Below are 19,010 nucleotides of genomic sequence, written 5' to 3'. Positions count from 1 at the left end.
ATGTTTTGATGGAGAAGTGCGTGATTTGTGCATGGAGGTCTGTGTACAGATATCTTGAGACGTGTGTATTTGACTGACAAAGCTTGGAGAGAAGAGGCAGCAGTGCTCCGACACCTGATTAAGATTATATCATAGAGGTTTTCTGGTATAGAGATTTCTCTTCGTTTCCCTCCTAGGTGGAGGCATTACAGCTGCCAATGTTCTGGTTACCATTTGGAGAGGTTATACGTTGTACAGTATAGTTGACGTGTGCAGCTGATATTTCATGACCTTATGTAGAAGTCTCAGAGGAAATCTCTCTCTGGTCTTCTGTGCCAAAATATTTTGTATAGGAATGGGAGAGAAACTCCTGCTGGTGGTGTGTGAAGCCTCTAGTTTAAGTTGTACATTTTATCTTATAACACAGCAGCATCTTTTGCAGATCCTGTAGAAGTGGAGTCTTTCACAGGCTCCTATTGCATATGGGATGGTATCAGAAACCAGGATCTAAATTTCAGGTGCTCATGGTATCTAGTTCCTGTGATTTTTACACCATTGATTCCATAATGTGCTTGTGTGGTAGATGATAGAGAAACATATTTACCTCGTGAGATGAGGATGTCATGAATCTCCTTGATGACCTTCTTGTACAGCTCCTTCTGCCATTCTCCCAGAAGGTCCCAGTCCACTTCCAAGAAATAAGCAGCAACATCCTTGAAAGTGACCAATGCCTACAACAGCAAACAGGACACCCTATGTCAGAGTTTCATTATTTTTTCATTTCATTTTATTTGTTTATGTTTAAACAGTTTTTATTAGCATTTAGCATATTAATCACACAGTACATTTCTCTGGACTAAATCAACAACGAATTATGTTATATAAGCCAATACAATTCTGAACAGTAACTTCAAACTTTTAATTTCCACCCCCCCCCCTTTCCCCTCAGCTTCCCCCTCCTACCCCACCTCCCAATCCTTTGGTAATCATACATCCGAATAATCTATAGACTCAGTACCCATTTAGTACCTCCTATACCCCCTTACCCCCTCTGTGCTTGGGCTCTGATAGCCCAGGGGTACCTCCCTCCCCTTCCCTGCATGTCAACCTTAACTGGGGGATGGTTTTGTAGGGAGTATCACTCCCCATATCAGGGTTACAGCAAATTAAGAAGCAGACTTCGTCCTTGCGGGCTTAGTTCCTGTATGTAATGATCCCAGATCCTTACAAAATTCTTTTTCCGTTTCGGAGATCCCTTTGCTTCCCTGGCTTCCCAAGTGGCCAACTCGTGCACTTGGTTTCTCCAATGCCACTAAGCCGGCGGGTCTGATGAGATCCAATTTTGTAAAATATTTTTTCTAGCCACCAAACATACTTTGCGACACCATATTCTATCCCCCCCAGCCTGTGTTTGGAATGCTGTTTGTGTATCTAGCACGTAATGATCCCAGGTTCCATCCACGGGTTTCTTTACTATAAAAGACATAAATCTCTGGATCTCTCCCCAAAAAGCTTTTACTCTTGGACATCCCCAAAAGGCATGATATAGAGTGTGGGATATGTTTTGTTTTTTGTTACATTTGTACCCCGCGCTTTCCCACTCATGGCAGGCTCAATGCGGCTTACATGGGGCAATGGAGGGTTAAGTGACTTGCCCAGAGTCACAAAGAGCTGCCTGTGCCTGAAGTGGGAATCCAACTCAGTTCCTCAGTACCAAGTCCACCACCCTAACCACTAGAAAAAATGTCACCCCCAAATGAAGAACCCTAGGCCATTTTGAATCTCGCAGAGACCGTCAGGGAGCATACAGGAGGACAGAGAGCAGCGCGCTGGGCAGGAAAGAGGGGGCTCTTTCCTGCCCCGATGTCACTAGACCACCAGGGAACATCGCGTGACGTGAGTAGGGGAGGGCGATCCCGAACTCGGGGGGAGGGCGATCCCGAAATCGGACCTCGCTACCTTCGGACTATAAGACGCACCCCCCATTTTCCTCCCAAATTTGGGGGAAAAAAAGTGCGTCTTAGAGTCCGAAAAATACTGTAGTTTAAGTTATGTGGTGGGGTTCGCTTCTGCAACATTTTATATATGTTTGATACTGTCACACCCGTCACCTCCATGGGTTGGAAAAATATCCGTACTTTACCCCCTAGTTTCCTCCGTAAGTCTGATTGGTGCAAGGCTAAGATGTAGTGTTTGGCTTGGGCATAAGCGAATCGGTCTCCCCATGCAGTCCCAATCTTTGCCTGTAATTCCTCAAACGGGATAATAGTCACTGCAGCTCCTAATAAATGCTCCACTCTTGTAATTCCTAGTTGTTCCCATCTGAGAAATACCGAATTACTTTGACCTGGTTCAAAATTCGGGTTCCCCCTAAATGATAAGAGCTCTGATGTTGTGGCACTCCCTCCCAACCTTTTAATCACCATCCTCCATGCCGCCTTCAGCGGTTGAAGCAAAGAACAACGTTTGAAGTGGGCCGGGAGCTGGCCTTGTTTTAGATGCAGCAAAGTGACCATCCAGCTTATAATCGAAAGACAAAAACGCCTATATTGCGACCTAAATTGGGAGATAGGCGTTTATCTCCCAAAAACGAATAACGCGGTATAATGGAAAGGCGATTTTGGACGTTTTCAACTGCACTCCATTGCGGAAGCATACAAAGTTGACGGAGGCGTGTCGGAGGCGTGGTGAAGGCGGGACTGGGCGTGGTTATCACCTGAACAGAGATGGGCGCCTTTCGCCGATAATGGAAAAAAAATATGCGTTTTTAGCGAGAATTTAGGGCACTTTTCCTGGACCCTGTTTTTTCACGAATAAGGCCCCAAAAAGTGCCCTAAATGACCAGATTATCCCCAGAGGGAATCGGGGATGACCTCCCATGACTCCCCCAGTGGTCACTAACCCCCTCCCACCACAAAAAATGATGTTTCACAACTTTTTATTTTCATCCTCAAATGTCATACTCACCTCCCTGGCAGCAGTATGCAGGTCCCTGGAGCAGTTGTTAGGGGGTGCAGTGGACTTCAGGCAGGTGGACCCAGGCCCCCCCCCCCCCCCCTTCCTGTTACAATTGTGCTGCTTAATGCTTATTAGTCGTCCAACCCCTCAAACCCACTATACCCACAAGTAGGTGCCCCCCTTCACCCCTTAGGGCTATAGTAATGGTGTAGACTTGTGGGCAGTGGGTTTTGAGGGGGATTTGGGGGGCTCAACACCCAAGGGAAGGGTGCTATGCACCTGGGAGCTGTTTTACCTTTTTTTTTGTTTTTGTAAAAGTGCCCCCTAGGGTGCCCGGTTGGTGTCCTGGCATGTGAGGGGGACCAGTGCACTACGAATCCTGGCCCCTCCCACGAACAAATGCCTTGGATTTATTCGTTTTTGAGCTGGGCGCTTTCATTTTCCATTATCACTGAAAAACAAAAACGCCCAGCTCACAAATTGTCGAATAAAACATGGACGTCTATTTTTTTTGAAAATACGGTTCGGTCCGCCCCTTCACGGACCCGTTCTCGGAGATAACCGCCCATGGAGATAGACGTTTTCGTTCAATTATGCCCCTCCATGTCATAGGGGGCGAAATATTCTTCTTCTATATCTAGCGGTGTAAATAAATTAGTCTGGCCAACCCAGTCTCCTATATGCCTTAATAGGCATGCCTGATTATATCCGGCTAGATTTGGCAATCCTAGTCCTCTATGACCTCATCCTCCCAATAATAACGGAGTTTGCATTTTGGGTTTCTTTTGTGCCCAGCAAAACCTACTAAATGCTCTCATGACTTTAGTCAAATCTCTCTTCAGTACACGCAGGGGGAGCGTCTGCATGAGATATAACCATCTCGGGAGTATTACCATTCTAATTAGATTTATCCTGCCTCTCAGCGTCAATGGGAGACCTTCCCATTTCTCTAACTGGCGTTTAGTCTCATCCACCATGGTGTTTATATTAATCTCATATAAATTCTCTAATTCCATGGTCAATCTGATTCCTAAATATTTAAATGATTTGTCTGCCCATCCCAAGGGAAAATCCTGATTCCATAGCTGTCTGACTATTAGTGACGAAGCCAGTGCTTCCGATTTTGCCAGATTCAACTTAAGGCCTGCATAGTCTCCATATTCCTTCAGGATTTCCATTAACGCCGAGAGGGATGCCCGTGGTTCTGTAATCATAACTAGGAGGTCATCCGCAAAGGCCGCTATTTTGAATACTGAACGTCCCATTTGCATCCCCTTTACCAACGGATTGTCTATTATCTCTCGAATCAACGGGTCAAGAGTCAAGACAAACAGCATCGGGGACACGGGGCACCCCTGTCGAGTTCCCCGTTGTATCAAGAACTCCTCCGATTCCACCCATTGACTCTTATTTTTGCCTTCGGCCTATGATACAGGGTCCGTACTGCCGCCAAAAACCGGCCGCTAAACCCATATTTTTCCAGCGTCACGAACAGGAACGCCCAGTGTACTCTATCAAAAGCCTTTTCGGCATCAAAACTAATAAGTAAAGACTGGGCGTTCCTGCGCCTCCGCATTTCCAAGGCCGCTATGATTTTCCTGAGGTTTTTAGCTATTACTCTGCCTTCTACGAAGCCCACTTGTGCCTCATGTATTAACTTTGGCAGCACTCTTTTCATATGGTTTGCCAACACTTTAAAATCCACATTTAGAAGGGAAATCGGTCGGTATGACTCCGGATTTAGTAGGTCTCTCCCCGGTTTTGGTAGCACCACTATTTGCGCCAGAGCCAGACCATCCGCTGATTGCTCCATATCTATCATTCTATTAAAATAATTGGTCAAGGTCGGGGCAATGCTGTCTCCTAATATTTTATAGAATTCTATTCGTAGCCCATCCGGGCCTGGTGCTTTTTGCCGTTTCCCTTGTGCTATCCCCAGCAACACTTCCTCCACCTCAACCGGCTTGTTCAGTTTGTCTCTGTCCTGTTGACTGAGGGATGGCAAGCTTAAATTATCTAAATATATAGACTCTGGTAGTCCTTGGTCTTCTGGCTTCGCGTAGAGTTTACCATAAAATGCGGCGAAAGTTTGGCAGATTTGCTCCGTCTTACTCTCTACCTTTCCCTTTTCTCCCGTATTTGCCTTTTACTGCCCCGTGGGTTAGCCAGTCTAGCCATCAGGCGCCCTGCCTTATTGCCGAATCTATGTAACTGATACTTATAGTACAACTGGGATTTAGATGCCCGCTGATGTAGTAGCACGTTGAGTGCTGTCTGTGTTTCTAAGAGTTTGCTGCGGTGGGCGTCAGTTTGTCTCTGTCCGTATGCTTTCCGGGCTTGACAAACTAATGCGCTCAAACGCAAAATTTCCCTGTTTCAGGCTTTCTTCACATGGTGATAATAACTAATTATTTCACCACGGAGTACTGCCTTTGCTGCATCCCAAAACAAAAAGCAATGGAGACAAAGGGCAACCCTGTCTTGTACCATGACATACAGAATTCCGAAGATCTCTCCCCATTAACCCACATAAAAGCCTTTGGATCTGAATACAACATTCTTACCGCCTCTCCAAATAAACCCTCCATCCCAACCTTTCTCAAGTTTGCAAAAAGGAATTGCCACGCAACCCAATCAAAAGCCTTTTCTGCGTCGAAGCTTTTCAACAAAGATTCCTCCCCAGAACGTTCCACTGCTTCCAATGAAGCCAATATTGATCTAATGTTTTAGTTGCCATCCTGCCCTTCACAAAACCCACCTGTGAGGGAGAAATCAAGTCTGGAAGTACATGCCAGGCTTCAGAAGCACAATCATTTGAGCAACTTTAAATGACTCCGGCATGGTCCCAGTCTCCCCCATTGAATTAAAAAGATTTAATAATGGGGTCTTCAACTGATCGCAAAGCAATTTATAGAACTCCACACTAAGGCCATCGGGGCCTGGTGTCCTATGGAGCTTACTTTGTTGGAGTGCCAGCAATAAATCTCCCTCTGTAATGGGAGCATTGAGAAATTCTCTTTGCGAGGGTGTAATCTTGGGTAAGGATAGGTTATCTAAGTACAAATTACTGTCTAGCATAATACCTGTAGGTTCTTGATACAATTGTTCGTAGTATTTCCCAAAACACGCCACTATCTCAGTATCCGAGCGTACCCATCCCCCTCTGGAGTCTCGCAACTGCAATATCCTCGGTCGCGCTTCTTTTTTTTATTAGTCATGCCAACAAGGCCCCGCCTTATTCCCGTGTTGGAACAGCTTATATCGATAATACAATTGGGATTTTCTCGCTGTTTGATGGAGCAGCTCATTCATTTCTTTCTGAGAAGTCAGAAGGGCTTCTCTAGCCTCCACTGACCCCGTATTGGAGGTGTTGCTTCCGGACCATCTTCTTCAACTGGAGAATCTCCTTATCTCTCGCTTTCCGAGTACAGGCTCTATAAGAGATTATCCTCCCCCGCATCACTGCTTTTGCCGTTTCCCAAAAAAGACCATATTGGTGGGCATGAGCTCTATTAGGAAACACAAAATCCTCCCATCTTTCCCGGAGAAAAATGCCAAAACCTGCATCCCAGTAGTGCTATATGTTAACGAGGAAATTGAGTGAAACAGAGTAAAAATTCAGCCGGAAACAGATTGCAAAGTGGATATAGAGAGATCAGAAAGAGTGAGAGATATAGGGAAGATTATAAAAATTAACAAAGGATGAGAGACAATAGATACTAAAGATAAAGAGAAGAGGCAGAGCGACATGGGATAAGGGTGAAGGAGAATAAGAGAAAGAAGAAATGAAAAAAAGAAAGAAAGAATATGAAAAGTAGAACAAACACATTATCTACACAAGAGTTAGAAGTCAGAGGCTGTGATTATCACATCTCGTTCTCACCATCCCTGGTCCACAGGAGGGAATCTTTCTTATAGGAAAAGTTTGTATCACCTCATTACTAGCTTTAATCGTAGCTTCATCACATGCTTCAGGCAGTTCCTCACATCTGCCTGTTGTGGTCAGATTTCCTGTTTCCTCAGATCCCCAAAGCTCAGTTCTGAATCCTTTTTGCTCAAATTGGATTAAAATGTCAGGCCTGACATTGTAGAAACCTATTATAAGAAAAAGACAGCAAAATATGTTCGTTTTAAGTTACCACAGAATTATTCACAGGCACCTCCACTGGTACAGAATTAAAATAAAGATGGGTACTGCTGTACTGATCATCATCAAAAATGTATTCTAGAAATACCTCGATATTTTCATGCTGTGGTGAACAACTCCTTTCTCAACAGCACTAATACTGCATAAATATAATGGAAATGTCTGTCATCACGAGTTTTGTTGGTGATTCGATTATTAGGCATGTAGATAGCTGGGTGGCTGGTGGACGTGAGGATCGCCTGCTCACTTGCCTGCCTGGTGCAAAAGGTGACGGATCTCACGCATCACCTAGATAGGATTTTAGATAGTGCTGGGGAGCAGCCGGCTGTCTTAGTACATGTGGGCACCAATGACACAGGAAAATGTGGGAGAGAGGTTCTGGAAGCCAAATTTAAGCTCTTAGGTAGAAAGCTCAAATCCAGAATCTCTATGGTAGCATTTCTGAAGTGCTATCCGTTCCACGCGCAGGGCCCAAAAGACAGGCAGAGCTCTGGAGTCTCAATGTGTGGATGAGATGATGGTGCAGGGAGGAGGGTTTTAGATTTGTTAGGAACTGGGCAACATTTTGGGGAAGGGGGAGCCTATTCCAAAAGGACGGCTCCACCTTAACCAGGGTGGGACCAGGCTGCTGGCATCGGCGTTTAAAAAGGAGGCAATAAGAGCAGCTTTTAAACTAGAAACTGGGGGAAGGCTGACAATCGCTCAAAAGCGCATAGTTCGGGATAAGGCATCTTTCAGAGACATCACCAAAACAGGGAAGATAGGATATCCCGATAGTGAGGTTGCAAAAAAGACCATAGTAGATCAGGTGTCCTTAAATAAAAATCAGACAAAAGATTGCAAATTAATACTGTCAAGTACTGAGCATGATGTAAATAGGAACAACAAACATAATTTGAAATGTCTATGTGCGAATGCCAGAAGCCTAAGAAATAAGATGGGAGAGTTAGAATATATTGCACTAAATGAAAAATTAGATATAATAGGAATCTCTGAGGCCTGGGGGAAGGAGGATAAACAGTGGGACACTGTCATACCGAGGTACAAATTATATCGTAGTGATTGGGTGAATTGAATTGGTGGAGGAGTAGCACTGTATGTTAAGGAGGGCCTTGAATCAAATAGATTGAAAATTCTGCAGGAAACAAAATACATCTTGGAATCCCTATGGATTGAAATTCCATGTGTAAAGGGGAAAAGGATAGCGATAGGAGTGTACTACCATCCGCCTGGCCAGGATGAACAGACGGATGTAGAAATGTTATCAGAAATTAGGGAAGCTAACAAGCTGGGCAACACAATAATAATGGGTGATTTCAATTACCCCAATATTGACTGGGCAAATGTAACATCAGAGCATGCTAGGGAGGTACAATTCCTTGACGAAATCAAAAACTTTATGGAGCAGCTGGTACAGGAGCTGACAAGAGGAGGAAAAATTCTAGACCCAGTCCTTACTGGAGTGCATGATCTGGTGCGGGAGGTAATGGTGATGGGGCCACTTGATAACAGTGATCATAATATGATCAGGTTTGATATTAGCTTTGGAGTAAGTATAAACAGGAAATCCAAAACGTTAGCGTTTAACTTTCAAAAAGGATAAAATGAAAGAGAGAAAAAAAAAAAAACTTAGAGGAGCGGATGCGAGGGTCAAAAATTTACATCAGACGTGGATGCTGTTAAAAAATAAATACCATCCTGGAAGCCCAGGTCAAATATATTCCACGTTTTAAAAATGGAGGATGGAAGACCAAATGACAGCTGGCATGGTTAAAAAGTGAGGTATAGGAAGCTATTAGAGCTAAAAGAAAATCCTTCAGAAAATGGAAGAAGGAACCGACTGAAAATAATAAGAAACAGCATAAGGAATGTCAAGTCAAATGCAAAGCGCTGATAAGGAAGGCAAAGAGGGACTTTGAAAAAAAGATTGCGTTGGGAGGCAAAAACACATACTAAAATTTTTTTAGGTATATTAAAAGCAAGAAGCCGGCAAAAGAATCAGTTGGACCTCTAGATGACCGAGGAGTAAAAGGGGTGATCAGGGAAGATAAAGCCATAGTGGAGAGATTAAATTAATTCTTTGCTTCAGTCTACACCGAGGAAGATTTGGGGGAGTTACCCGTGCCAGAAATGGTATTCAAAGCTGACGAGTCGGAGAAACTGAATGAAATCTCTACAAACCTGGAGGATGTAATGGGGCAATTTGACAAATTGAAGAGTAGCAAATCTCCTGGACCAGATGGTATTCATCCCAGAGTACTGACAGAACTGAAAAATGAACTGGCGGAACTATTGTTAGCAATATATAATTTATCTTTAAAATTGAGTGTGGTACCAGAAGATTGGAGGGTAGCCCATGTAACGCCAATATTTAAAAAAGGTTCCAGAGGACAGCCTAAGGTTCGGTGCCAGGAAAATGGTAGAGACTATTATAAAGGACAAAATTACAGAGCACATTCAAAAGCATGGATTAATAAGACAAAGCCAACATGGATTTAGTGAAGGAAAATCTTGCCTCACCAATCTATTACATTTCTTTGAAGGGGTGAACAAACATGTGGATAAAGGCGAGCCAGTTGATATTGTGTATCTGGATTTTCAAAAGGCGTTGGACAAAGTACCTCATGAAAAGACTCCAGAGGAAAATGGAGAGTCATGGGATAGGAGGAAGTGTCCTATTGTGGATTATAGCTACGTAATGCAAGGTTCCATGTTAGGAGTCACCGACCAAGAAAGGGATCTCGGAGTCGTTGTTGATGATACATTGAAACCCTCTGCTCATTGTTCTGTGGCAGCTAAGAAAGCAAATAGAATGTTAGGAAAGGAATGGAAAACAAAAATGAGGACGTTATAATGCCTTTGTATCGCTCCATGGTGCGACTCCATTCTCTTCTGTTCTACAATTCACCCTTTCGACAATGTTAACTCCCTAATCCCTAATTGGTCTGTCTTGAATAGACTGTAAGCTCTGATGAGCAGGGACTGTCTCTTCAAGTTCAAGTGTACAGTGCTGTGTACGTCTAGTAACCCTACAGAAATGATACGTAGTGGTACTAGTAGTAATAGCAATGCTACTCAATTACACACCCCGGCAGTATCTGCTTTACAGAGAGGATTATGGCTTCTTATCCTTACCAGCTCTGAATTCCTAAATAATCCCGGCTGATTTTATTAAGATGTGCAGGAGGAATTTTATACTTACTTGTTACAGGAGGGTGAGTCTGTTCAGACGTTTCTGATTTAGGAGGATCCATCAAGGGGAGATCTTCCTCTTGTTTAACCCCGAGTGAGATCACAGACGTTACAACTGGAAGGTCTGTTAAGAGGAAATACATTAGAAGGAGTCATCAAAGATACAATAATACTAAATAAGGAAATGGACCTTAAATCTCTAAACGCCTGGAGACTTTGATCTGAAAATTCAGAGCCCTTCAAACCCAAAACATTTACTTACTCTTAATGAGATCATCTGGGTTTTCTTTTTCCTCCCACTCAAAATGTTGAGGGAAATAATTCTCGTCTTTGTTCTTAATCTTGAAAATGACATCAGGATTAACAACTGAATAACCTGTAAGTAAGCAGGAAAATAGCATTTAAATAAAAATGTATAAGCCCCGGGGAGGTTCCATCTGTTTCCTGTTGTGAACAAGCAGTGCATGAAAGTGTGTGTGTGTACATACAGGACTAAGTTCTGTATATGGAGCCAAAAAAATTACGCTGATAAAAACTGGAGTTAAACGCTTTTCTATAAACAGTTCTCAGAGTTTGTCGCTGTTGATAGAATAGTGTTTTGCGCCGGGATCTGCGACCAATTTTGGGTGTAAGGATTTACGCCCACTGAAACCTGGTTTATATTCTTACACAGAAGTTGTAGACGGAGCTCCGGAGCTAGGCAGCCATTTCGGACGGTGACGTCACTTCTCCGTCCTGATTTATATTCTTACACAGAAATTGTAGTTCTCAGGAAAAAAGGTCAAAATTTTGTTGTACAGAAAAGGGAGACAGACTGCAGCTGGTCTTGTATGAAGCCTCCAGTTTAAAGTAAACATTTTATCTTTTGCAACAGAAGCCATGTCTCAATTTCAGGTGCCCACGGGACCTGGTACCTGGGATTTTTCCAGCTCTGATAAAATAACAGCACCCATTCCATTAATGTGCCTGTGTGGTAGATGATAAAAAAAGACATAACTACCTTGTGAGATGAGGATGTCATGAACCTCCTTGATGACCTTCTTGTACAGCTCCTTCTGCCATTCTCTCAGAAAGTTCCAGTCCACTTCCAAGAAATAAGCAGCAACATCCTTGAACAAGGCCTGGAACAACAGACAAGACACCGTCAGTCATAGTTTCACTATATTGTTTACCTTGTTGGGTAGACTGGATGGACCGTGCACGTCTTTATCCGCCGTCATCTACTATGCTACTATGTTTTTGTTTTCTCCAGAACTTCGGATCCTTAAATGTGAAGGACGAAAACTGGAAAGGAGATGGCGCAAATCTCACCTGGATGAAGACAGGCTAAACTGCAGGAAGCACATGGCAAAGGACCGCCAAGCCGTAACAGCAACCAAAAAACAGTATTTCTCTCAATGCATTGCACAGGCTGCCAATTCAACCAAGCAGCTGTTCAGTATAGTAAACAGCCTACTGCAACCCCCACAACAAAACCAGCCTGCCCAGTCTAAACTCACAACGAGTTTGAAGAAAATTAAAAGACGAACACACACTCAATGCATAGAAACAGACACAAAGAAAATATAAATACGCAATAAGACAAATCAAAAGGACATACTATAAAACTAAAATAGGGCCAGACTTCAAAGACACGAAGAAACTTTACCAACTTGTGAACAAGCTACTAGATACCACAGCGGTCACTGCTACCAATATAGACATCCCCTCCGCAGACAAACTCGCTAAATACTTCAATGAAAAAATTATAAACCTACGCAAAACGCTACCCCAGGTCAATACTGATACCGATAACTTCATTAATAGCTTGGATCCAAACCCTGAAGAACACCCAGCCGACCGAATTTGGTCAAACTTCACACTCCTCACCATCGAAAGTCACCCAGGCGATCAAAAGGTTCTCCAGCACCCACTGCAAACTGGACACCTGCCCCAGATACCTACTAAAATCTGCCCCGGACCGCTTCTTAACAGACCTCACATCTCATCTAAACGACCTGCTCCAATAAGGTCTTTTCCCAGAGGAACATGGTAACATCTTACTCACCCCAATCCAAGAAGACACCCCAAAAAAAAAAATAACCGAACTTACCAACTACCGCCCAGATGCATCTATTTCTCTAGCAGTCAAGCTGATGGAGAGCATGGTGACCAAACAGATCACTGACTACATGGTCAAGTTCTCAATACTACATGAATCACAATCGGGATTCCGCCCCCTCCATAGTACCGAAACTGTGCTAGTCACTCTCATGGCCAAATTCAAGCAAGAAATAGTCACAGGTAAAAGCATACTCCTCCTCCAATTCGACATGTCGAGCGCATTCGACATGGTCAACCACAATATACTACTAAAACTCTTAGAGTACTTCGGGATTGCTGGAAATATACTTAACTGGATCAAGGGTTTTCTAACCACCAGAACATACCAAGTGAAATCAAACCTAAACATATCACAACCTTGGAAAGCAGACTGTGGAGTACCTCAAGGATCACCACTATCACCAATTTTATTCAACATAATGATGATCCCACTGGCCAAATCCTTATCTAAGCAAGGCCTCAATCCATTCATCTACGCTGACGATGTCACTATATACACTCCCTTCAGACACGATCTAACAGAAATCATCAACAAAATCAAACTTGGATTGAACATCATGGACTCATGGGCAAATGCTTTTCATCTGAAACTGAACACGGAAAAAACACACTGCCTCATTCTCTCATCTCAACACAACACATACAAACCCACAACTTTAACCACTCTAGAACACACCCTCCTTATCTCAGACAACTTGAAAATACTCGGCGTCACACTCGACCGCAACCTTACACTCGAGAGCCAAGTGAACTCCACAATAAAGAAAATGTTCCACTCAATGTGGAAACTTAAACGAGTAAAACCTTTCGTGCCAAGGGAATCATTTCGTAACCTAATACAATCAATGGTACTAAGCCACGCAGACTACTGCAACGGAATCTATGCGGGATGCAAAGAACAACTCACAAAGAAACTTCAGACCGCTCAAAACACAGCAGCCAGGCTGATATTTGGCAAATTGTGATTCGAAAGTGCCAAACCCCTCCGAGAAAAGCTGCATTGGCTTCCAATCAAAGAACGCATTACCTTCAAAATATGCACCCTGGTCAACAAAATTATCTACGGCCAAGTCCCAGGCTACATGACAGACCTCACAGACCTACGACTCGGAAACATAACCAGAAACATGGCTAGAAAAGAGTAACTGGCTAGATCCATGTCAATCTGGATTTCTACCTGGTTATGGAACAGAAACAGTCCTCATATCCTTGCTAGATGATCTTCACAGAAACCGAGACAAGGGATTTGCCTCGATGTTAGTACTGCTAAATTTCTCAGCAGCTTTTGACAGGAAGTATTTTTTCACGGAGAGAGTGGTGGATGCTTGGAATGCCCTCCCGCGGGAGGTGGTGGAGATGAAAACGGTAACGGAATTCAAACATGCGTGGGATAAACATAAAGGAATCCTGTTCAAAAGGAATGGATCCTCAGGAGCTTAGCCGAGATTGGGTGACAGAGCCGGTAGTGGGAGGTGGAGATAGTGCTGGGCAGACTTATACGGTCTGTGCCAGAGCTGGTGGTTGGGGGGCAGGGATAGTGCTGGGCAGACTTATACGGTCTGTGCCCTGAAAAGGACACGTACAAATCAAGGTAAGGTATACACAAAAAGTGGCACATATGAGTTTATCTTGTTGGGCAGACTGGATGGACCGTGCAGGTCTTTTTCTGCCGTCATCTACTATGTTACTATGACACTGTGGATCATATCTTGCTAGCACAACTGACAGAAACAGGTATCAATGGAACAGTACTTGCCTGGTTCAGATCCTATCTATTAGACAGGCAACAATCCATAATGTTTGGCAGCAACTCATCACCACCATGGACACTGACCTGCGGGGTACCACAAGGATCGATACTGTCACCTATTCTGTTCAATATCTACCTCAAGCCACTAGCTGAGCTGATTCGGTCAATGGACACTCAGTTCTACATCTATGCGGATGATGTGCAGCTACTCATACCCATTGAACCTGACTTACCTACAGCCTTGAATAAACTGATCACTTGTCTAACATCAATTCAAGAATGGGCTAAACACAACGAACTTTGCCTGAACCCAAGTAAAACCGAGCTTCTCTGGGTCCCTAACACAAGTGGATACATACCTGACATCAAAATCCCTTTTGGGAAGTATGAACTCCCCCTCAAATCATAAGTCAGGAACCATGGAATACAGTTAGATTCAACACTTACCCTGATTCCCCAAATCCAAGCAACCTTCAAAAGCAGCTTCTATGTCACGTATACACAGCAGGTAACTAGGTTTGTGAGCCCTTGGGCCACTGCCAAGGAGCGGCAGCGGCAGGAGAATCACCCTAAACACAAGACAAGGCAGACCGGAACACAGTGGATCGGGGCAAGGCTTCACCTACACTTAGCCACCCTTCAGCTGGAGTTAAGCTCCGGGCTGCAGGCGGCCGGCAGGACAGGAAGGCCGGACTGCCGGACACAGCAGCAAGCAGACAGACAGCAGGAAACACTAGAAACACGCTGGGTTCCAGGGAAACAGCAGGCAAACGAATAGTCCAGAAACAAGCCGGGTCAGGCAAGCGGCAAGCAGAAGAATAGTCCAGTAACAATCCGAGTGTAGGCAAGCGGCAAGCAGAAGAATAGTCCAGTAACAATCCGGGTGTATGCAGGCGGCAGGCAGAAGAAAAGTCCAGTAACAATCCAGGTCTAGGCAGGCGGCAGGCAGAAGAAAAGTCCAGTAACAATCCGGGTCTAGGCAGGCGGCAGGCAGAAGAAAAGTCCAGTAGGCAAGCAGAGTCAAAGTCACAAAAGAGTAAAAGTACAAAGGCACTACAACAACTCACTCCAAAGGAACACCTCTGAAGAACCCTGTTGCAAGGCAAACTAGAACCCCTCCCAGGTGATTAATAAAGGCAGCCTACCAGGGAGTTCACCGGGTATGGGTACTGCTTAGTTCCAAAAAACTCCCACAACAATCTGGACCGGACCAGCATATCTTCTGGAACATGGGAAACTCCAAGTCATCAGTTCACAGCAGCCTCCAGGTCTAACCACCAGGGGCCGAGGGGACTGAGAGCATGGAACCTGGGCACCACCATGACATTCTACTATTTGCGACAGCTACGCTGCCTCTCTCCTTACATCGAGAAGGTAAATCTTATCCCAGTTGTGCACGTCATGGTAACATCAAGACTGGATTACTAAAATGTACTATACAATGGTCTGACTACAAAGGGCTTACACCAGCTCCAGTTCATTCAGAATGCAGCAGCAAGACTCATAGAAGGTTGCAAGCGACGTAACCGCATCACACCATTTTTGCAAAAACATCACTGGCTACCAGTACAATACAGGGCTAAATTTAAAACTCTATGTCTGATCTTCAAGGCCCTGAAAGGAAATGGCCCCGAGTATCTGAAGAATAGGATGATCCTCCACACACCGCCAAGCACACTAAGGTTCTCTCAAGGACTATCACTAACCAGACCGTCTCCAAAAGACATTACATGATGTGATACCCGCAAGAAAGCCTTCTCCATAGTAGCCCCCACACTCTGGAATGCACTCTCTGAAAGGCTTCGCTTAACGCAAGACTACCTCTACTTCAGGAAGCAGGTGAAAGCTTGGCTCTTCAACCAAGCCTTTAATGGAAGAAGTAACTAACTTGTTAGTCTCACTCACACACACAAGGATTGACTCAAGGCTGCACATAATGCAGCGGGACATGTTTATCCACTCCTACCCTAGCTGAGATAATATTTAACCATCTCCCTGATCTCAAGTTCAACTTTCTTCAAATCAATCACCTTACTTTCTAATTCTTCCTACTTTCATACTCATCTATATGTTACAACTTTGCCTTACCCTTCACTACCAATTATAATGTTCTAGTACATATTGTGTTGTCATTACAAGTAGTATACCATCCCTTACTATATCTTCCAGTTGGTATTTGAGTATTGTCCTCCAAGCTGATACTCAACTTCATAAACGTATCCAATTGGACCTCAATGCTTCCAAGCTTTGAACGATCTCCAAGAGATCACACTTTGCTCAATATTTATATGAGCGCCAACGCTATCATTGGAGCTAGTCTTACCATTGGTCCTGTTTCTTGTTTATTCCTAAATGGACCAATGATAAGACTAGCTCTAATGATAGCGTTGGCGCTCATATAAATATTGAGCAAAGTGTGATCGCTTGGAGATCGGTCAACGCTTGGAAGCATTGAGGTCTATTGGATAAGTTTATCAAGTTGAGTATCAGCTGGGAGGAAAATACTCAAATACCAACTGGAAGATATAGTAAGGGACTGAATTTAAACCACTGGTTGCCGTAATTTAGATTGTGTTGAGTAACAAAAGTAGTATACCATGCCATACTTTGTATTGTTGTTTGAATATTTTTACTGCTCTAATTGACTATTGCTCATGTTTGATTTATTCTTACTGTACACCGCTTTGAGTGAACTCCTTCAAAAAGGCGGTAAATAAATCCTAATAAATAAATAATATAAATAAATAAATAAATAAATAAATAAAGAGACTGTTATATTACCTCAGTCAGTAAGATCAAAGCTCCAGTACATTATAGTATGATGAAGTATATAGTACGAGTTCTGTCCCCTAAAATCTCCAATATTTTGAACAGACTTCCTGGTCCTTACACTGGAAATCTCTCATGTTGACTGATTTAGCAGTTGAAAAGAGGAGGCAGCAACAACTGAAGAGGTGGGAGATAAAGAGGCTGTAGGTTAGTGTAGCTAAGGTGGAGAAAGAACAGGAGACGACATGAGGTCAGAAAGCTGAAGCCGATTTAGCCCAACAGCCGCCATATTGGTACACGGAAAACGAAGCAAACAGTCAGCTGCTGTATCCATTGTTATTGTACCTCAGTTAGATTTAGAAACATGATGGTGTGTGCAGCATATGTACACAGAGGAACTGTCACAACGGAATAAGCTTTCATCAGTTAGAGTAGTAAGTTGTCCTAAATCACTATCACTGTGTCATTTTGAGGGTTTGTATTGGTGCTGACATTTTTTCACCTAGTAAAGGGCCACCAAAATAGACATCATGTTATGAGAATCAGGTGATCAACATTCAGAGGTTTTTTTTATGTCTAAGTGTAAAGGGTTTTTCAAACTTTAATAAAGGGGTGGTGACTTGCCTGAGGCAATAGTGTGAGGTGGAGCTGCTCTCTGCCGTTGTCAACTTACAGAGGGAGGAGCCCTCCTGTGAGGGAGAGTCGGTGCCAAATCCAACAGGCACCCTATTGGACACCCGCAGATATCGAGGGTCCTGTTGCCTTGAGAAGATTTGCGCCACAGGTGTGAGGCCGCAGGGCATGCCAAAAGGGGCGTGCTGTAAGGTACACACCCTGCCCCTTCGGAGTTTTGACTCTATACTATAATTCTCAAAGGGGAAGCGTAAAGTGAAGCCTCCTGGGTCCTACGGACAAACACCTGATTTCTTCTGGACCATCAATTAATCAAGTATTATCTCCCCTTGGAGCTTCTTTGAGCTCACTGGAGCAGACCCTACCTCTCCCTCCCTTTGCCTGTCAGATATGGGATTCCCAGGTGGTGCCCCTTCCTCAGGCTGGAGCTTCAGTTGGAAGAAGCAGTTTCATCATTAACTTTTGTCAAGTTGCCAACAGCTATTCAGGCACCTACCCCAATTCAGCAGCCTTCAGCTATTCAGGGCCAGCAAGAAATGACGTTAAGAGATTTGTGGGATTCAATTCAGCGTATGGAGAGTATGTTCAATTCCACTGTTTCTCAGATTGCAGTTTTTCTCAAATGGTGGTAAATAAATTGGAGAATGTAGATTCTAATACGCAATGTTTTGATAAGAGCGTATTTAATGTTGAGAAGCAAATAGAATGTTAGGTATGTATTAGGAAAGGAATGGAAAATGAAAATAAGAATGTTATAATGCCTTTCTATCACTCCACAGTGCGACTGCACCTCAAATACTGTGTGCAATTCTGGTCACCGCATCTCAAAAAAGATACAGTGGAATCAGAAAATTTACCGAGAAAGGCGACGAAAAAGATAACAGGGATGTGATGACTCCCCTATGAGGAAAGGCTAAAGCGGCTAAGGCTCTTCAGCTTGAAGAAGAGGCAGTTGAGGGGAGATATGACAGAGGTCAATAAAATAATGAATGGAATGGGTGGACACAAATCGCTTGTTTACTCTTTCTGGAAATACTACGACTAGGGGACACACAATGTAGTAAATTTAAAAGAAATCGAAGAACATATTTCATCCTCAATGTGTAATTAAACTCTGGAATTCACTGAAAGAAAATGTGGTAAAAGCAGTTACCTTAGCAAGGTTTAAAAAAAAGTTTGGCTAACTTCCTAAAAGAAAAAAGTCCAAAAGCCATTATTAAGATGGACTTAGGGAAAATCCACTGCTTATTTCAAGGATAAGCACATAAAATCTATTTTACTGTTTTGGGATCTTGCCAGGTACTTGTAAATTGGTTTGGCCACTGTTGGAAAATAGGATACTGGGCAGGATGGACCTTCAGTCTGTCCCAATCCTACTATGGCAACATTCATGTGTATTTTCCCCTCTGTCTTCTCTTCTACACTCACAAACACACTTTCCTTCTATCCATGTGCAGAATAGTCTCCTCTCCTCTCCCT

Source organism: Microcaecilia unicolor, chromosome 2 (genome assembly GCF_901765095.1).
Source record: "Microcaecilia unicolor chromosome 2, aMicUni1.1, whole genome shotgun sequence".
NCBI lineage: Eukaryota > Metazoa > Chordata > Amphibia > Gymnophiona > Siphonopidae > Microcaecilia > Microcaecilia unicolor.
The sequence above is the reverse complement of the archived record's forward strand: the minus strand, read 5'-3'. Positions refer to the sequence as shown.